At 42.8% G+C, this 22079-nt stretch overlaps 1 protein-coding gene across 20 annotated transcripts in view; it reads left to right on the top strand.

Annotated features, from left to right (window-relative positions):
• Rbms3 (RNA binding motif, single stranded interacting protein 3) overlaps positions 1 to 22079 on the top strand; it is a 786929-nt gene that overhangs the window by 209611 nt on the left and 555239 nt on the right. The window lies entirely within an intron of this gene.

Here is a 22079-nt window from a genome sequence, read left to right as displayed (position 1 = left end):
TTGCTATAAATTTTCTTACAAAACTCAATGTTGGTTCATCTCACTGAACCTTTTCTTTTCTCCTGTGTTTGTGAAAAAGAAAACACATACACTGGTTCTAAAGATGAGTAAGCTTTTCACAGATTCAGCATGACAACGATCTTACAAGGTAAAGGCCGTCTTTGAAAAATGAAGCTCAGGGGAGGGTGAAGGGCCGTCTCAGCACACAAGGATATGGGCCAGGTGGCTGTGGCCTTTGGTCCTGAGACTTTGCATTGTGGCCTTACAAAACACATTTATATGATGACACAGACAAGGACACACAGTATGTGTTTTGTCATTTTTCATTTTACTGCTGCTTCAGAAGAACCAACTTTAAGCAAATGTTTCTTTGGGGATGTTTCCCTTCTTTATGCGAAACCTGAAAGTTGATTTAAAATTCTGCATTTTTCAGAGACAATCTTCAGAGCAACTTGCTTTGCTTTTTGTTTTTTTTAACATCACAGGGATTTTATTAAATGTCTAGCAGAACAGACTCTTTAATAATATATACTGTCTAGCCTTATATCCATTTATTTCCATCTCTATCAATATTTTGGAGATGTATTCTCTAACACAGAACCTTTGGGATTCTGAGAATTAAGACATGTTAGATTGTATAAAAGGAACACAAGGTCCATGGTAGGATACCAATATGTGAATAATTATACTATCATAAATGAAGGAAAGGAATGAGCCTTTGAAATTATTTTGAATAAGAAGACAAAAAATTAATTTTATTTCCATTATTTGTGTAGATGTATGTGAATCTCTGTGTGTGTGTGTATGCACATGTGTGTTTAGGTGGCCATGGGAGCCAGTAAAAGGCATCAGATCCCCCACCAAATTGTAGTTCTAAGCAGTTATGTTCCATATATTGTGGGTTCTGGGGTCCAGATATGGGTTCTCTACAAGATCAGCAAGTGCTCTTAGCTGCTAAGCTACCTCTCCAGTTCCAAGAAAATTGATTAAAGAATTCAGAGTGATTTAAGAGGTACAGATCTCAAATGATATGCACATCCAATTAATTAGATGAAAGAGACACTAAGAACAACCAGTAGATGGATGGCTTACCCAGATGCCCATTTAGCAGTGTCCTGTTTAGCCAAACCTTCCTTGTTGCACAGAATGAAAACATCTATTTTGCTAAACATACATTTTGTTAAAGTGTAAGCTAGGCCATGTGACTATTGATCCTCAAGCCCTGGAATGACTTCTTCAAGTCCATAGATTGTCCTTCCTCACTTCTCTGATGGTACTGCCCACCCTCTGGGTCATCTTACAATAGCCAGGATGGTACCCTTGCTGAACCCTTGCTGTGGGGAGTCTTACTGGACCTTGCTATGGTTCTTTCTGCAGGACACCATGCCCCAGATAGCGACATGTCCTTAGTCTCTTGACTATTCTGTCTTCACCATCATACCTCAATTTATAAACCCTACTTCCCACTTTTTTTTAATCAGCTCCATTACCTAGACATCCAATGTTGTTCTTACTGTCTGTTGCATTTGAAGTTAATCGATGTAGACAAAAAAATACATGACCCCATTGTATATCCTTAGTGGATCCTAACTTGAACATGAAAGCATGGGTTCTTGTTGGCTGTGACTCTTTTCTGGGGCATATGTTCTACCACAGGTTTGTTCTAATAACAGTCTGATCATTGAGACTAGCTACCTTTCTCCTCTGGCATTACATATTAGCATGCATACTAACGATCAGTACATAGATGAACATTTGAATATGCATGGCACATACATACCTATAAAAGAAGGTAGGGGCTGGAGAGATGTCTCAAGGTTAAGAGCCAGGGACACTTACTGCCCACTCACGAGCATAGGTTTAGATTCTAGCACCTACATCACAAGCTGTCCATATTTATCCGTATCAGCTCCAAGGCAGGTAGGAATAGAAGGACTTCTGGGATTGCTGGCTTCTAGACAGTCTGAAAATCCAGATATCAGGTTCACAGAGAGACTCTGCCTCAAAGGAATAGGTAGGGAATGATAGAGAAGAATATTAGATGCCCTCTTCTGACCTCTATATATATACAAGGATGGAAATCTTCCTCCATACATCTAAACATACACCCCCACACAGACACATATACACACAAAATACAAATAAATAGATACATAAAAATAACCAGGAAGTAAGTGTGGTGATTTGAATAAGAGTGCTCCATAGGCTTCTATGCTTGAATTCTTAGTCTCCGGTTGGTGGAACTGTTTAGGAAGGATTGGGAGGTGTGGCCTTCTTGGAAAAAAAATGTGTCACAAGGATGGGCTTTGTGACTTCAGAAGCCTCCTACCATACAATGTATTCTCAGTCTCTGCCTCTGTTTCTGTCTCTGTATCTCTCTCTCTCTCTCTCTCTCTCTCTCTCTCTCTCTCCTCTCTCTCCCTCTGTCTCTTCCTTTTGAGATCAAGATTTGAGCTCTCAGCCGTTCCTACTTTCATAAACTCTCTGACACCATAAGCCCAATTAAACACTCTATTTTATAAGTTGCTTTGGTCATGGCATTGTGTCCCAGCAACAAAAAAGTAACTATGGTATTAGAAAAGTACAGGTCAGTAGTTAAAGCTACTGAGACAAATTACATCTGTCTAATGTCACAAGTTCTTCTCCCTAGCTCACAGCTTTCTGATTTTGGAAAATATATGACAACTATTCTTAAAATTAGAGAGTAAGATGACATTTTCCCATTACTGTGCAGCAGTAGAAACATTTAAATTCATGTTAATAACAGATTATATTTTTTATAAAACATCTTACCTTCAAAAGTATGAATAAGTAATCATGATTTCAAGTCAACACCTGTTTTAATTTTCTAAAAACAAGCAAACAAACAAACAAAACCAAAAAACCCCCCACTATTCCCACAGTCCAATTTAGACCCTGAGGTGGTCAGGGACTTGTCTTTGATCCAATTGCTACTGAACAATCAAGTGTTCTCCTCTGACATTGAATCTGGTAGCTCTCCAGCAGCCTCATTCTGTGCTAGTTATGGTGGGAGCCTGGAACTGGAGGAGCCTCATCACATTGAAACCAGCCAAGAGAGACCAGTTGATTATGAATGTAGGAAAGGAAGCTTTGATAAGGAAGCCTTTGCCATAAATTACCATCCTGTACTTGGCTTATGAGATGTAAACTAAAGCACAGTCAGTATACAACGGATGAATTTAGACAGTCCTTCAGTCAGGTCACCACATCTCAAGCCAGGGCAGGTAGATGTCCTGACCCTGTGGATATGATACCTTAAGAAATGCACAATATAAAAATCTTCGTATGTTGGTTTACTGATTCCAGAGGATTCTATCCATATTAGAATTGCTGATGTTGTTATACTGGAATCACCTTAGGGGATGTCTTTATTTTTGTGAAACGTCCACTGAAGTTTAAGATACAAAAGGGCAAGTTGTATCAATTTCTTAAGTAATTCAGAGAAAAACCATGTTCCACACAGATAGAGAAATAGGTTGATTTATATCTAGACAGGGCAGACAGTTTTAAAGCAAATACATTGAAATATAACAGGTGAACCTGGGGAAAGGGGACTCCCATATATTATGTTTGTACCACTCTTGTAAATTTTTTCCGTCTTTGAAATTTTTTCTACACAAAATATGTTTTTAAAAAAATGTCCCCAGTAACTGATGGCTTTGTTTTCCTTGCCTCATCTGAAAGTATTTGTTTTCTTTAGTAAATACCTAACTTACAATCACCCAGGCACTTAGTCTCCCGGGAACTAAGATGTTTTGTGCATAAAAATAGCAATAGAGAGGTGTTTGATATGTTAATATTTTACTGTGTCTTCATTTTTTATTATATATTATTAATGAGATGCAGTTGTCTTTGAATCCTGCTGAGTGTTTAATAATGGAATTGTACACCATTCATTTCCAAATCTCTGTGTCCCATATGTGTTAGAAACACAAATTCAATATGTTATTCAAGTAATTTCGTACAGGCGAATCTCAGCTGTATCAGCCAAATGACACTATAAACTCAGGCTTATATGTTCCATTGTTCCATTGGCTTGGTAGCTTGTGCGATCATGTGCTGTAAGTGAACCGTGTGGTTCATACGTGTTTACGGAGAGCCACAGTTGAGGAAATGTATTTGCAACAAATGGTCTGGTTACATTACATTTCTTAAGATCCCTAGTTCTTTATGTAGATTGGAATCAGTCAGTTTTGGGGCCAGAGAGATAGATGGATCAGTGGTTAAGAACACCGGCTGCTTTTGGAGAGGATGAGGGTTTGTTTCCCTCAAGCACACAGTGACTCACAGCTGTCTGTAACTTCAGTTACAGAGGCGCTCACATGCTCTTCCAGACCCTGTGGTCCCCTGCACACATGGTGCACACACATAGACTCTGATACTCATATATACATAACAAATAAGTCTTTTAAAATGTCAAATAGTCAGTGTTTAATTTTTGATGGTACCCTCTCTAGTTGGTCCTCATCTTAAATACCTCCCCAAATTTTACTCCTGTACATGTCCTTAGCACGTGCTAAAGTTCGCTAGTTTTTGAAGAGGAAATGGAACTTACTTATCTCTCAAGAGAAGGAAGAGACCTTGTCCCCAAAGGTTCTTTTTATTTCTCCTCATGTGTCTCTTTGTCTTTTTCCTTCTTCCACTCACGTTTCCTTCTTCAGATGTATCTTTCAAGCTCAGCACTGTTATCCACAGAGAGCTTGGACTATAACCCCGGGTCTTGCAGGGATGATTGACAGGGGAAGTATAAAGCAGTGCTTTCATGGCAACTCCATTGGTGCTGAGGAACAGGGGATAAGCAACATCCTGCATTTACTTTTTCTCCTGGCCTTTGCAGGAGCAAGGCAGAGGTGCTCTCAGTGCTGCTCACAAGTGTAAAATGTCTAGATCCAAGTGGACCCATTTATCTCCCTTTCCACTGCTTCTTAGTTGTGTGAATGTCATGGACCACATGATACATCAGAGTCTCCGCATCCTGCCAGCGAGGGTAGTGAGGTTTCCAGTTCTGAAAGCAGTTGTGAGCACAGCACACTGCCTAATACACTATTTATATCACTTTCTTCTTCTTCTTCTTCTTCTTCTTCTTCTTCTTCTTCTTCTTCTTCTTCTTCTTCTTCTTCTGCTTCTGCTTCTGCTTCTGCTTCTGCTGCTGCTGCTGCTGCTGCTTCTGCTTCTGCTTCTGCTTCTGCTTCTTCTTCTGCTGCTTCTGCTTCTGCTTCTGCTTCTTCTGCTTCTTCTGCTTCTTATTCTTCTTCTTCTTCCTCTTCTTCTTCTTCTACTTCTTCTTCTTCTTCTTCTTCTTCTTCTTCTTCTTCTTCTTCTTCTTCTTCTTCTTCTTCTTCTTCTTCTTCTTCTTCTGCTTCTGCTTCTGCTTCTGCTTCTGCTTCTGCTTCTGCTTCTGCTTCTGCTTCTGCTTCTGCTTCTGCTTCTGCTTCTGCTTCTGCTTCTGCTTCTGCTTCTGCTTCTGCTTCTGCTTCTGCTTCTGCTTCTGCTTCTGCTTCTGCTTCTGCTTCTTCTTCGTCTGTAGCCTCTAAACAATTCACCTCTTTAATTCCAGGATGCCTTTTCTAGATCTTTCTGGGTTGAATATAGTACGCACTGAAGAGCTCAAGGAGAAAATGAGATATATTCCTCTCTTAAATTCTTGTCCTCAAGAGCTCCCTGGCCTGTATGTCATTGAGTGCACTTTCTAGAAATTTGTGCCAACTATTGAGTAAATAAAATAGTCTTCTGGCGGCTAACAACCAGATACTGTGTTGGCAAAATGCAGAATTAGTTTTGTGATTTGAATTTTTTCTGGATAAGAGATGAAAAGTCTGTCTGCTTTTCCCCACTGGCGGTGGGCCAGAAAGAACATACGGCTTCTGCCTGTCCCAACTGCTTGTGAAAGGGGCCTCTGGAAACATTGTGGAGATGTGGAGATGGGCTGGCAGCAAAAAAAAATGTTCTTGATGCTCAAAAGATCCCCACCTTCCAAGAATGTCACTTTGCTGAAAGTGCAAAGTGACCAAACCAAGCTCCCCACGACATAAGGAAGTCTACTACTGTGTCCCCCAGCAGCTTGCTCTAGCATGGATGGTTGACACACATAGAACTCCCCCTGAGGAAAGGGAGAGTCTAAGGTAGACTATCTTGACTTGGATTTGAAGAGCTGGACTTCATGGGGTCCTTTTCAATCTTCTGCTGACCATCCAAGAGGCTCTTGTTGAGAACGTTGAGAATGTTGGACATCGTTTTGTAGGTCTCAGAAAGGCAGTTCTGTTGTTTCCATGCTCCCAGCCCTGGGCAGAGCTTCTGGCTCTATGAAGCCTCTTCTCTTCCCTTCCATCCCTGCTGTAACTCATTTCCTCATCCAGAAAAGCCAAAGATCATGGCTGAGAAATGTGTGCACACTTAATCACAAATAACTTGAAATCTATAAGGAGCTTAAAACCTTGAAGACACCTATAAAAGGAGGCTGACTTAAACACTCCAGGGTTGAACCCCTCTGCACAGTAGTTTCCGATGCCCAAAGCACAATGGCTCTTTAGCCTCATCATCTCAAAAATAGTTGCAGATCTCTAGCGTCACGTCTGTATTTCACCAGGGTCTCACGTGTTATACATGTTGAAAGTCACAATGAATCCATAAAGGAGACAAAAACTAAAGGCATCTCCAAGCTGAGCTTATAACTTCCATTTTAAAACCAATCCCTTCCCCCAAGCATGCACTGAGCCAATATCTCAGATGCTTGTGTTAGCTAAACTTCTAGGTCAAAAAACAAGGGGAATAAAAGATATTAGCTCAGTCGATCAGCTAAATGCATTCAGCAAATCCCAAGAGAATCTTTATCCAAGCTTATGTGAGTGGGTGGGTGAGTATGGGTAGAAAAGTGTGCGTAGGGGTCAGATCATGTTTGTGTTCTACGTTGTTAACTCAGCTGAAGTTCAAAGGCATGGAGCTCGGAAAGTATGGTGAAGTCCTACAAAGTAGAACGCCCAGCTGCAGTGGTCGCCGCATGTTTTAAACATCTGTTTTCAGTCCCGTCTGTCCTGTTAGAGGAGAAAAGGCTTGTGAATGCAGTAACATGGTAGCTTTACTCTGCTCCGAGACAGACAGTTGAACTCAAGGAAGACTTTGGGTTCTCAAATGTTGGAGAGCGTTGAGCTGATGGCAAAGGAAGAATGTGTGACTCAGGCTACGATACAAATGGACCTTGAAGAAATCTCGACAGCAGGCACAGGAGGGTACCATGTTTAGTGTAATAAGGGGAGACGTGAGGTGGAGGCAGGAGAATCCCCAGAAGGTCATGGACTTGCTGTCCTAGATTATGCAGTTGTGAATAAGAGGGCTGACATGTTAATGCAGAATCACACAGCGCACACACACACACACACACACACACACACACACACCATATTTACAAACATAAAACAATTTTAAAAAGAAACCAAATCAAGCCAGATACTGAAGATAGATGCATTTATGTGATTCTTTTTATGGTACATACCTACAGAAATAGGTTCCATGGTGCCATAAGTAGGACAATGGTTATACAGGGCTGAAAGGGTAGAGAAGTGGGAGGGGTTGTCTAGTGGATACAGTGCTTTGGTTGGGGAAAGAGGAAGAAGTTCTGTTGCAGGATGCTGATAATGGACATTCAACCTCATGAATATATTTAATGCTGTCAAGTCAAAAACTTTCAGAATTTTACCACAGCAAATGTCACTTTGTATATTTTCCTGTGGTCAAGACTGACGCACAACAGGGCTCTGACAAGAGGCTCAGTGGGTAAGGATACGTGCTGCTAGTTCTGACAACCTGAGTTCTGTTCATTGGAACCCACGAGGTGGAAGGAGAGTAGCAACTCCAGGACTACCAAGTACATAAGTTAAAACAAAGTAGCCACTGTCAAGACACTCGGAGTAGCAAGAAGTAAAATCAAACTGCTTCGAAGCTAGGTGTTTCCAAGTGATTATCCTAGAGTAGGAGGAAGCATCTATCATCTGTGGAGAGGATATTGTTAACTCAAATAACACATACATACCTCTGCGGTCTGGAGTGTTTACTAATGTGAGGTGGAACTTCCAGGAGTTTCATTGCTTGGAGGTAAAATGGCAGAGAAAAGTAGGAGATATTTGTGACGCTTCCCGAGATGAGTAAGAGGACCTGTAGTTCCTGGAGCATGGTTTGGTTTGCTGCTCACTTAAAGCCTTGAAGGTTAGGTATAAGATTCGGACTCTGGAGATTTCTCTGAACTCAGGTGGAGTACTGGAGGAGGCAGAGAGAATTGCTAAGGAGATGATGTGCTTATGGCTCTTGGTGTGGGCTGCTGGAGGGAGTGGATAAGACAGAATGAAGTTAGTGATGATTCCAGATTGAATCCAGGTGACAAGGGCTGCTTCCTGTTCTCTCAGTGGTCAGACGAATCATTAATCAGTCAGCCAGCTGGTAAATGTATCAACCAATGAGCAGAGTCTAGAAATGTCTATCACTCACTGTTGGAAGAAATAATCCACATTAATCCAGCATGGTGACTCATACCAACAATCCCAGCTCTTGGGAAAATGAGTCAAAAAAAGAAATATTCCACATTAATTTCAGATTATTAAAAATGTTCTCTTTTACTATTTAGCTCTGGAATAAAATATGTCTTACTGTATATCATCAAAGTGTTGATAGTTAGAAGTTATAAATGGTTATGTGTGCCTCAAACAATCAGAGCTCCCAGAGACTAAACCACTACCCAAAGTCTATACATGGACTGACCCATGGCTCCAACTGCATATGTAGCAGAGGATGGCCTTGTTGGGAACCAATGGGAGGAGAAGCCCTTGGTCCTGCCAAGGTTGGACCCCCAGTATAGGGGATGTCTGTGGTGGGAAGGGGAGTGGATGGGGAGGGGAACACCCTTAAAGAAAAAGGGGAGGGAGATGGGTTAAGGGGTTAATGTTTGGGAAACTGGGAAAGGGAATAACATTTGAAAAGTAAATTTAAAAACTCCAATAAAAACTATCAGGCAAGAGAGATGGTTCAGTGGTTAAGAGTGCTGGCTGCTCTTTCAGAGGACCTGAGTTCAGTTCCCAGCACCCATGTCAGGCACCTCATGACTTCCTGTAACTCCAGCTCCAAAGGACCTTACACTCTCTGCTGGATTCTTGAGGTACCAGCGTGCTTATGGTGCACACACATACACAGACATACATAACAAATAAAGTAAGCCTTATTTTTTTTAAATATATTCACTGCTCTTACTTTCAGACCACAAGTATTCAGGGACAATTATTCAAAAGGAGGGAGAAGTCATAGTTACCTAGATTTTACTTAGCTAAGACTCAAAGTCCTCGGTAAACCCCAGTAGAATGGCACAGGATGTCAAATTCTCAGGCTTCAGCAGCCCATCCGACTGATCAGTCAGCCGACTTCAAGCCAGTGTGCCTTGTTTGTATTCCCTGCAGAGTCTGTGCTCAATAAATGTTCCTTGAAGGAAATAAGCAAGGAGTCATGTAGGTTTTTACAATATCAGAAACGAAAAATGCGAGTAAAATTCTTCAGCGGCCATGAGCTGCGCTCTCGCCGGCTGGTTTTTCCCTTCTAATAGTGACAGCAGTGAGTTAACCGTATTGATTTCTTTAGGGATCTTGCAAATGTTCCCACAACCGACTATGAAGTCTGCTGATTAGAGATATGACCTGTCAGAAACTCTGATGCATTTGGAGACCTCTCCGGATTAGAATCCTCACTGACCGGAGAGCTCTTCTGAAGAATGGACACTTGCTCTCCGCACCATGGGTGCCGTTCTGGGGCACAGACTTTATCCCAACCATATCCAAGTATACTGAGAAGGAAGAGTTCAAGCTGAGAGAGAGGAAGGTGAACTAAAGTTTGTTGGCATTAAGAAGCAAAGTATGAGATCTCTGAGTGTTTTGAAGTAAGAGAGTAAAAAGGAAAAGGATCTAATCATGGATCATAAATGAGTCAAATACGACCCCATTTTCCAGCCAAGTAACTATGCACTAGGATGCAGAAGTCCATTGCTGTCTGCCACCTATAGTTGCCAGTGGGGAGAGACAGGAATTGAACCTTCTAATGTTGTGCCTCAGAACAGTGGGGTGACATCCTAGAAACCCGAATCCAGCCTATGTGACTGGTAGAAAAGTCAGCAACTCATTCCAGAGCCTTTCAAAGCATCCTGAGACTAGTGCTGTTTGCACCTCTCTCTTTGTCCCCATCCCTCGCTCTCTTCTGTCATTCTGTGGGTGGCTCGGTTCATGTACTTCTAGGAACATTGAGTTAAGTTAATTTCTGCTGGCATCAAGCTTGTACTTCTCCAGGGACATCTGGATGGGGGGCAGGGGGTTAATTCAAAGTAAACAAACCATTCCCGGTACGCATATGCAAAACTAGTAATAACATGTATCCGTTCATCATCCTTCTTACAACGCGGAGTATGAGTATGTCTTTATAATACAGTAAATGAAAGTGCACCCATCTGTCCCTCCTGTTCTCTCATAAGTATGAAACAGTTAGACATAATATCTAAAAACTGTCTCCTGCTTCCTGCAGGAAAGAGTTGTGGCTGTACTGGAACCAGCCCTCACCATGCCCAACCTGGGGTTCAGCAAGAGGTTGAAAGGGAAGAATTGCACACCAATGGCGTGCTTGCTGATCTCATCTTACTCAGTACAGGAGCTTTTTAAAATTGAAAACCACATGCACTCACTGGGGAGGTGTGTATGTGTCACGGACACATCAGAGGACAACTTGCTAAAGTTGGTTCTCTCCTTCCATTGCCTGGGAGCTGGGGATCCAACTCAGGTCGTCAGACTTGGCAGCAAGACTCTCTATGAGGGGAACCATCTTGCCAGCGTTCTTAGAGCTGAGTATATGGGGGTCCCTTTGCCATTAGGTTGAAGTGTGTCTGAAAGAGAGAGTTTCATAGAGAGTCCATGTCCCATCTGGCCTGAGAGCTGCAGAGAGGTTGATATTGCAAGAGTGCAGAGGGCTGGGTCCAGCAGGGGTTTCTCATATGAACCAAGATGAAAAGTTTGTGTGTGTGTGTGTGTGTGTATGTGTGTGTGTGTGTGTGTGTGTGTGTGTGTGTGTTATTTTGTGAATCATGTGCCTGTGCATGCTGTGTGTTTTGTATATTGTGTGTGGTGTATGTGTGTGTCGTGTGTATATATATGTGTGTGTGTATGTGTGTGGTGTGTGTATGAGGTGTGTGCCTGGTGTGTAGTCTGTGTGTGTGATCTACTGCAGATCAATATGAAATCAGATGCAGGGGAATACTAAATCAAATATCTGGAGGTTTTGGTAATATTTACATGTTTTTGTATCCTTAAAAGTCTAGCATTTCTCTTTTTTACATGTATGTGTGACCACTTGTGCATACACAAGTGTGTGCGTATGCTCATGGAGGTCAGAGGTCAAAGTCAAGTGCCATTACTCAGTAGTTCTCCATCTATGTTTTTGAGACAGGGTGTTTCACTGACCTAGGGTTCACTGATGAAGCCCAGAAGGTTGGCTGGACAGCCAACCCCAGGGATCTGGGGTTCCACTGCTCTGGTGTGTAAGCCTGTATCATCCAAGCCTGTTTCCGTTCCCATGGGTTCTGGGGACTGAACTCAGACCTTCATGCTTGCATGACAGGCACTTTTCTGCTGAGTCATCACCCTGGCCCTGACCTCTATAACTGATGTCATTGTAGACAGGTCATCATTCTCAGACTCTGTCCCTTAAGCCATGCAGAAGAGCATGCATCTAGACTTCTAGACAGTCTATTCATTGTTGGGGACAATGGTTTATTGTCTCCTTTATTTGTAAAATGAAGTGTACACCGATCAACTGTGAAGGTCTGTGGTCCTGTTACCTGTTCCTAACGCTGGCTTTTCCCTGGCCAGGGGACATGTGCCATGTCTCACCAGCCACTTAACGATTGCTGCCCGATCCTTTGAATAAATGAAAGAGGACAGTGCATTAGCTGCCAGCCCACAGGCTGTGGTTTACACTTACCACTTAACTGTGGCATCACCAGATTCTCTCCACCGGTTCCTCTGAGGAGGGCTGTCCCTAGGTGGTGGCTCTGGATTCCCTACCAAAACCCCTGACCCATGCCACCTTTCTACAGTAGTAAATGATGTGGGTTGGTAGGTCAATATTGAGTGATAAATCTCTTTGTTCTGCTCGCACTGGTGTGAGCGTTGAGTTATAGGTAGGTCGTTTCTGAGGATGGCCAAGTATTTGCCAACAGAACACATTAGTTCCTCTTCTCTCACACTATCCTCAGTGAGGGAAAATGTATACCTGAAAGATGGTCACAAAAATAAGTGAAAAATTATCAAATAAAATGCTCCTTCACAGCGGTCGAACCATGGAAAGATTATGAAACTTCATGGTCCCTTCACTTCCTCTGAATTTTAATGAATTATAATAGAACCGAGAGTGGAAGGAAACATTTACCTTGCATTAAAAGGGAATAGAGCTGGGGGATGGCTCAGTCACAGAAGTGCTTGCCTTGCAAGCAGGAGGAGTTTGCTTGATTTTCAGACCCCAGGCAAACAGCTGAACATGGAGGTATAGTGTATGCCTCTAATCCCAGGGATCAGGGTGAGAAGAGGAGAGAGACCGGACTCTGAAAGTTGCCCAGTGCTAGCCAGCTGGCCCAGTCAACATGGTGAAGTGACAGGTCAAACAAAATTCAAAGAGCTGGAGGCATGACCACATAGTCTTGCAAGGTTGTTCTCTGCACACATAACTATACATGGATATGAGCTTGTATGTACACATGCAGAGACAAATAATCCCAAGCACATGATTACACCACACACACACACACACACACACAGATACACACACACACAGATACACACACACAGATACACACACACACGTGCACGCACACACACTCACACACACCCTACAGCAGTGAGTGTAAGGTCAGCCTGGGCTACATGAAACACACACACACACACACACACACACACACACACACACAACCATGGGTGAAGGACTGATTGCATGCTGTTCCCAGTGTGCATTAATATTAGATTCTGGAATCTCATATTTCTTAGGTTGTAAAACATTCTCCAAAGAAAGTGATGGAGGAGGTGAGGTTTTGCCCAGGAATGAATTCTGTGAAAGAGTCCAGGTTCCCTGAAAATCTAAAACTCAAAACTTCCTCCAAGAACACACAGATGCTCTAATAGTTAAGCCATGTCAATGCTTTTGGTAGCTCATTTCCAGGCTGCCCACGTCCTGTGTTTAGGTTAAAAACAAATGCACAGAGAATTGCCTTGCCAGTTGCTCCTGTGGGGAATTCTACAACAGTGGGGTCTTTTTCTATCAGTACTTGTTACCCGGATCTATTTTTATATGTTTTGGGGTCAAACCAAAGTTTGTTATTTTCATGGGGAGCATGTGTTTAGAAATGCCATTCCCTGTGTGGCTGTGGCATGTCTTAGGTAAGGTGGGGGAAGAGAGAATGTGATGGGATCTCTCTGTCTCTGTGTGTCTCTTCATGTCTCTGTGTCCTCTCTCTGTCTCTCTGTCTGTTTTTGTCTCTCTGTCTCTCTGTCTCTGTGCATCTCTCCATGTCTCCGTGTCTTCTCTCTGTCTCTGTCTGTCTCTCTATCTCTCTGTCTGTCTCTCTCTTTCTGTGTCTCTGTCTCTGTCTCTGTCTCTCTGTCTCTCTCTCTCGCACACACACACACACACACACACACACACACACACACACCTGTTTCATTTGTCACGGCAGTGGGGAAAATCCAGCCATCTCAGCAACAGTTCCACCCAGGGTGAACGGAACAGCCTAGAAACTGATTTGGAAGGGAGACCTTATTGCTTTGGCTTCACTACTCGGTTGCTCCTGGGTGAGTTGAGGATGCTATGGAGCTCCTAGTCTAATTCACCTCTAAAAAAAGGTGCGTTCACTTAGAGAGATTCAAGCGGACGTTGAATCACTACCCAGAACTCTAATCAAGCCTAGATGCATTTTGTTTTCCAGCTCCATTTTCTAGTTTTGAATTAAAGGAGGAGGAGGAGGGGGAGGGGGGAGGGGAGGAGGAGGAAGTAATGGAGTGACAGTTCCCATGGTGATGTGCCTGCTGTGTGAGCATGCCAGTCCCCAGGATGCTCATAAGAAGCTGAGTGTGGCTGCAGATTCACCTGTGACCCCAGCAACCTTGGGACAGAGACAGGAGGGCCACTGAAGCTCTCTGGCTGTGGCCAAGCTTCAGGTGCAGTAACAGAAGTCAGAGAGTGAATATTAAGTTTCTCTGTGGGCTTCTACACACACACACACACACACACACACACACACACACACACACACACGTCTATGTGAGTCCCTCTCACATAAATACAAACACATGACACAAACATATAAAATGAATAGTTTCTAGAATGTCTTCCCAAAAGATGCAAATAAATTCCTTTTAGCCAACCTTCAGGCTGTGCTGTCAGCCTTTGTACCCTTTACCCAGAAGTGAATTAGCGTGTGCGTGTCTCGTCGGTGCCTTTCTGAAGGAGACAAGAATTAAGCATCCTGATCCACTGCTGATAAGTTAGACAGCCCTGGCTCCCGGCTACACTGTCTCCAGATTCATTCTGTTGAGGCTGACCCCCAGACAATGCAGAAAAGCAATTAGCTTAAAGCAGCAGGGGTGCCAGCAGTGTGAAAGAAGAGACTACATGGTGGGCTGCATGGTGGGGGCGATGTGCTTAGAGATGCTGAGGAAGATTATTAAAAATGGAATCTGTACCAAAAGCTGCGATTGTAACTTTTAAAAACCTGACACACAGCACTGTATTCATTTCAAATGACTCTGTAAATGACAGCGTGGGTCCCCTCTATGCCTTGTCGAAGAGTAGCCTGGCTCATTCAGGCACCAGCCAACCCCTGAGGAGCTAATCTGCATATGTCTTTGTTGGATATTCCGGACACAACATGGTTTGCTCAATTCCTTTCTTTCCATTCAATATTTCCAAGAAAAATATTTATGGTGCCTGTAACATGTTGTGAAAACACTTTTCAACAAGAGAAACTACTTCTAGCCCCCCTTGATTTATTAAGTCTATCTTTAAAATGTGTTAAGATCACAGGAGTGTGGCTAGAGAGATGGTTCAGTGAGTAAGAACACTCACCATGTAAGCATGAGAACCCGAGTTCGAATCTCCAGCATCTATGTAAAAAGCTGGGTGTGTACTCCCATTGTTGGGTAAGGCACATCTGAGAGTTCGCTGGCAAGCCAAGCTGAAGGCCTGAGATTTGATTCAGTACACTGAATTCAGAGACACTGACTCAAGGTGATAAGGTACCCCTTTGTAAGATCACATGACAGAGCAACTATATGTGTGTGTGTATGTGTATGTGTGTGTACATTTATATATGTAATATATATGTGTGTGTATATTATATATGTATATCACAGTGTGATTAAACATATAGTTGAATCTTAGACTAGTGTGCCTCTAATTTGATTTAAATATGTAAAGTCCAAGTATTGTAATACAGACAGTGTGCTTATCTCATAATATGACTAAGTTATGTGAACTCAGAGAATCTTAAGACTAGGAAGATGCGTTCACTGGCCAGCACCTGCCCAGGGCTGTCATGTCTTCATGTCTCTTTCATATTCGCTGGCTGAGAGCAAAGCTTTGAGTTTGCTCTCTCTTTTTGTTAGTGACAACTTCCATTTCTGTTTTGCCTCCTAGGGTAGATTTTTCTCCTGGCGCATAGTTCTAAAAGCCTTTCTCACTAAATATCAAAAACTACGGGCTGGGGCTGGAGAGGGAGCTCAGTCAAGAGACTGTCTGCCGTCAAGTGTGAAGACCTGAATTTGGCTCCCTAACATCCATGTCAAAACCGGGTATCATGCTACATATCTGTAACCCAGACATGTAGGCAGACATAGGCCACTCCTAGGAGCTCACTGGCCAGACAGTCCAGCCAATCAGGGAGTCACATGGCTCCAGGCTCAGTGGAAGACCCTATCTCAAAACTTAAGGTGGAAAACCAATAGAAACAGACACGTGACCTGACCTCTGACCCCTACGAGCATGTGCATACACGTGCACCCCCATGCACGGTTGTCACTCATATGACCACTTATAAACACGCATGCACAGAACTAAAGTAAAAGGAATAATTAGGGTAGAACGTTTTTGCACACTTACTCTAACTTGGAAAATTATCGGATAACTAGCTCACATTATTAATGGAAAGAAACTGAATGATAAAATATCAGCGTCTCATGGCACATCTTAAGATTCACAGGAAAGTGGTGCTAATTGGGGACTTTGAAAGCGAAGCAGGGCAAACCTTTCTGTTTAGTGTTCATCAGGAAGGGTTCATCTGACTGGAGTCAGCCTTAGATTTTTCTCTTGATGATGACTTCACACACTAGACATCTCCCAATGCAGTTATTAGCTCTAACCGGAGCTGTCATCATAATTAGCTCAGGCGGGGTCAGAATTGGCCTCCAGTACCAAAAAGGTTCTGGGTTTATTTCCAATATGGGTTTTAAAAAGTATTTTAAGAATACAGAAAGTGTTTTAAATTTTCAGCCAGCGGCCTGTGTAATGACAGTTCCATGATTCATCTCCATACATCAGTTTCCTAACCTATAAAATGTTAGGAACATTTATATGTTAGAACAGTAATATCGCCTATCATAACCACTAAGCCAGATGCTGCTGCTGCTGCTGCTGCTGCTGCTGCTGCTGGTGATCAAAAGCTTTCAAAAGTGTCAGGATACCCGAATGATTGAGCACACCAGAATCAAAATATTTTTGCAACAAGAAAATGATTAATGTTATTTTTAATTTGTGGAGAACAAACATGCAATCCTGGTGTAGGCTGCCATGTAACACGGGGGGAATCATGTATGTAAGTGTGTGTGTGGGTGTTCTCTCCTCTTTAGTGATATTACGTTGCGGTATCTTTTCTTTCTAAATTAAGGGATGGACTTGCGTCAGTAGAGCCTACTTTTTAATATGTTTTAGTACATTTTAATGTGTATTTGTACTTGTGTATAGATATGTGCACATGTGTGGGTGTAGGCGTATGCCATGTATACTCGTGGAGGTCAGAGAACAGCTTGGGTAAGTCAGTTCTCTCCTTCTACCGGGAGGGCTGCTGGGATCAAACTCTTGGTCCGTCTTGGCAGCATCTCTCCATTTAGATCTCAGGGCCTTTGCAAAGCACCCATCCCATCCCCTGATATTGTATTACCACTAACCAAAGAGTTTCTTTAGAACACACACGCACGCACACACACACACACATACACATACACATGCACGCACACATGCACGCACGCAAACACACACACACACATGCACGCACACATGCACTCATGACTTGAAGGTTAAAGACTACATCCAAATGCTGAGCAGAACTGCACCACAGGGCTGAGCCTGACTCTCCACTGAACTGTACCCCTAGCTCCCTGCATCCTATTATACAGTGCCATGGTTCATAGGCGTAGTTCCACTCATTTACATATTGTGGTGTTGAGGGTTGCACACTGGGTCTTGTACACGCTCTAGCAGTAAGCTTCACTGTTAGCTCAGTTGGGGTTATGTATACAGCCCCTGTGCTCTGAGGACATGGCTGAGGAACATGGGTTTGGGGCACCTCATTTCTCTGCATCTCAAGCTGTCTCTCCCTGTGGACTCCTTTTCTAGTAGAAGACTCTGGAACAGGCATGGCGTGTGTTTAGTGAGCCTGGTTTTCTTTACACCTGCACTGTCCCCCAAAGCTTCTCTGGGAGACGTGTTCCTTACAGCTCCTAAGCTAAGTTCCACAAAGAAGTGTCTCAGAAGAATAGAAGCTGCCCTGTGCAAGCTTGTGCACGTGCCCTACTGATGCCTGTTGCGGTAAAAAAAAAAAAAAAAAAGTAAAAATGGCTGAACAGTTCCGGTGTGCGGGCGTATCCTGGCGGTCTCGCTCTCGCTAGTTCCGGTACCGCAACAGATGCCCTTGACAAAGTCAAGATCAGACTATGTGTGCAAAAGATGTGACTCATTACTTGGGGACCTATATGTCTGCTATCTGCAATCAAGGCCAAAAACCACCTGCAGTGTGAGCTCACGTATATGACTCATAAGTGCAGGCTACTTAAGTTAATTGAACTTGTTTATTTTTATTTATTTTGCGTGTCTCTGAGCATAGTGAAGAGTCTGGGAAGAGTACCTGGCAGAGGAACAATTCAGGGTGTTCAGAATTTGATGAACAGCAAGAACATTTGCAAACTTCTCAGTAGAGTTCACGTAGGTTTCAGTAGCTACTGCATCTTTATTTTATTTACTATCTTTGTTTTCATTTCAATTCATAACAGTAGAAAATTACAGTTGCAAAGTAGCAATGAAAATCATTTTATGGTTGGGGGGTCACCCCAGCATGAGGAAGTGTACTAAAAGGTCGAAGCATTAGGAAAGTTGAGAACCGCTATGTTAGACGTTGGCAGTTCTCAACACCTTAGCGTTCAAATCTCCAACCATAAGCAAAAGAGAAGCCAATGTCTTTAGCCCCAAGGAGAGAAGTTCCGTGAATACCGGTTAGGAAGTGATTCTCTAATAAACATCAAGACAGCAGCAGCAGCAGCAGCAGTATTTCTTCATTGGAATGGAAGCAGTCTGACTAGGAGCTATGCTAAATTATGTTAGCCTATCCTGCTGGAGAGAAACAGAAGCTGCCACCCCTGCACACAGCTGTAGGACTGCTGCCCGATCGATGACCATGCAGGAGCAGGAACCAAGGGCTGCAGGAACCTCTACAAAGCTGTATCTTACTCACGTGTGGCTTCGCTTGGTGTTTCTGGAGCCCTTGACACACACCTGTGCCACTGATTGCTAATATGCAAATTGCTTTAAAACTTCATTAGGCTAGGCTAGGCTAGAAAAGCCCATCTGTTGGGTTTGACACTTTGTCTCTTGGATTCTTGGAGGGAAGATGTCCTGGAGGTGCCCAGATGGAAGGATTCAGGTCCATTTCTAATCCTACTCACCTCTGCAGATTTTAATTTCTGCCTTCTTTTATTGATTTTAGTAGTTTGACATAATTTTTTCCTCTCAAATAATGAAAGTCTTAAGATTAAAATTTGAATAGGCTGTATATTTTTTACATGCAAAAAAAATTAGGCCAGGAAAAGCCCTTTGTTGGAAAAATTACTATATTCATGTGGTGTTTTCTATCCAGTGTGTGAGACTGGGGAAGACAGGGAAACATGGTTTCAGGTTAAATGGTCCTTTTCTGATGTTGTTGATACTGTTGGAAAACTGTAGGAAGCCATGGGATATTTCAATAGTTCTGATTATTAAGGATGTCAAATAAAAATGACTTTATAATTTTTTTCTGAGAGAGAATATATCTATTTAAGATATTAGTAAAAAAGTTCTTAGTTTCCTTTCTGTGACTGTGATAAACCCAGAATAAAACAGTTCATCCTGGAGGGAAGTCAGAGCAGCCACTTAGAAACAGAAGCTGTGGAAGAATGCTGTTGTCAGGCTCTCTGGCTTATTTCTAGGTCCTTCCTTAGCTGGCTTTCTTATCCAGGCTAGGACCACATGCCTAGGAAATGCTGTTGCCCAGAGTGGACCTGACCCTCCTGCATCAATTAACAATGAAAAAGTTTCTTATAGATTTGTCCATAGAACAGCCCAATGAAGGCAGTTACTTAGCTAGGACATTTTTCTGTCGTGCTGACACTTAACTAGGACAAAGTCCAAGTTTTCTTTCTTGTAGGTGTTAGGAACCTACAAGTTTCCGGTCTAGCTCACATTGAAAATCACAGAAGTGAGTTAGAAGTGAATCAGAACAGCCATGCCTTTGATAATCGACATTACCCATCATGAATAGACCTCTTCCTCGGCTCCTCTTAGACTGAGGAGTCTTGCATGTTCCACCCCTAGGAGAAAGTGAGGAGACAATTTCATCACCTCAAGGAGGATGTTGGAGATCAAAATACAGCTTCTAGAAATACCTATATAATACATGGCAATCTAGGATCAGAAAGAAAGAGTACTCCTTCAGCAAAGACAGTTCTTCAGGTTATGGTTGGAGAGATGGCTCGGTGGTTAAGAGCACTCTTGCAAACATCGCATATCTCTCAACTCTTTATAACTCAGTGTCCAGGGGAACCACTGCCTTCTCACTTTGGTGGCCACTCCATGTACATGGTACATGTACAAGCAGGCAAACATGCATACATAAAAATTGAAAGTTAAGAATATTGTTCAGTTATATGTCAGTGTTTGAAAGCTTTGAGGTAAGAGTATGTTCACCCCTAAGGAATTGCTGTTGAACCTGTGTTTTGGTTTGTGTGGGTTCTGGCCTATGTGTCTGTATGTGCAAATGTGTGCCGTGGTGCACGTGTGGAGATCCTGAGGACAACTGAGGGGGTTGGCTCTGCTCTTTGATCACGTGGGCTCTCGAAATGGAACTCAGATCTGACCCACTGAGCCGTCTCTCTGGATCAATAACCTGCTTCCATTTCCTAAGAACCCATTCAAACAGCCTCGGGGTGTGTTTGACAGGACTTTTGAGGAAGTTGCTGCTTGCTAATACTGTCCTGTTAGGAGTTGGACCAGAGCCTCTTGCCAGAGAGAGAGCAGGAGGAACTTTGGGGCCCAGCAGGGTTTGGATGAGCAAGATATAATTACAGCCTTGTCCACAGCAGATGTTCTGAGTGTGCCTTGGCAGTTCTGTGCTCAGTGTGCAGACCATTTCCCCCACTGACGTTGATGGCTCTCCATTGCAGATACATTTGTTTTAGCAAAGTGGCCATCTTTTTCACTATCACTCAGAAGGAACAACTGATTTGACTGGTGTTTCATCTTCTGACACTTATCCATATCCAATAGGAAGTGGGTAGAGGTGCCTATGACTTCCCCTGTCAGTCAGAGGAGGTGACGGTAGGGGAGACATCACTGTGAAAGTGGTCACAATGCTGTTTGTTCGAAAACATTTTAACTCATTTAAATCAAGATTTAAGCGTTTAGATTTAATAGGTAACGAAACATTTTTTTTTATTTGTGTGTGTGTGTGTGTGAGTTTGAGTGTGTGAATGTGTATGTATCTTTGAGTATGTGTATGTATATGTGTGTGTTTGAGTTTGTATGTGTGCTTGAGCATGTGTATGTATGTGTGTTTGAGTGTATGTATGCGTATGTGTGTATGGGTATGTATAAGTGTGTATATGTGTGTTTGAGTGTGTATATGTATGTATGTTTATGTGAGTTTGAGTATATGTATGTGTGTGTTTGAATGTGTATGTATGTATGTGTGTGTGTTTGAGTGTATGAATATGTATGTATCTTTGAGTGTGTGTATGTATGTGTGTTTGAGTGTGTGTATGTATATGTATGTTTCAGTGTGTTTATGTGTATATGTGTGTTTGAGTGTGTGTATATATATGTTTCAGTGTGTGTATGTGTGTTTGAGTGTGTATGTACATGTGTATATGTGTTTGAGTGTATATGCGTGTGTGTTTGAGTGTATGTATGAGTGTGAGTGTGTATGTGTCTTTGAGTGTGTGCGTATTTAAGGTAGGTATGCATGAAAGTCAAAGGGCAACCTTTTAGAATAATTTCTCTCCTTACTCCTTTGTTTTGAGGCAGTGTCTTTCTTGTCTCCTCCCTGTTTTGTACCCTGGCCTAGCTGGCCTGCAAACACCTAGGCGATTCTGCAATCTACCCCCACCCCCACCCCGGCTGTAAGAATGCTGGGATCACAGATGTGCACCACCACATACAAAGTTTCTTGAGTACTGAGGCTCAAAGCCCGGTAACCAGGCCTGAGTGGCTGATGCTTGCTACCCTGCAGAGGTGTCACCTTTGTTAAAAGCACACATAAAGGCTGGAGCAGAGCCCTCATTGTGAATACCTTCATCATGTTTAACTACTACTATTGGGAGTAATAATGCTCGGTGGCCTGGTTTGGACACTGATATTATTATCTCTTCCTCCTTGTGGAAGAAAGAGTCACTGCTGAAAAGTCCAGAAGACGCGGTCTTGTTCAGTGCAATAAACAGAGAGACCCTTATTAATATGCCTTGCCCGAGTCTCTAGGGTTC

The sequence above is a fragment of the Rattus norvegicus genome, chromosome 8, assembly GCF_036323735.1.
Source record: "Rattus norvegicus strain BN/NHsdMcwi chromosome 8, GRCr8, whole genome shotgun sequence".
Lineage (NCBI taxonomy): Eukaryota > Metazoa > Chordata > Mammalia > Rodentia > Muridae > Rattus > Rattus norvegicus.
Note: the sequence above shows the minus strand (reverse complement) of the source record. Positions and strands in the feature narration are given on the sequence as shown.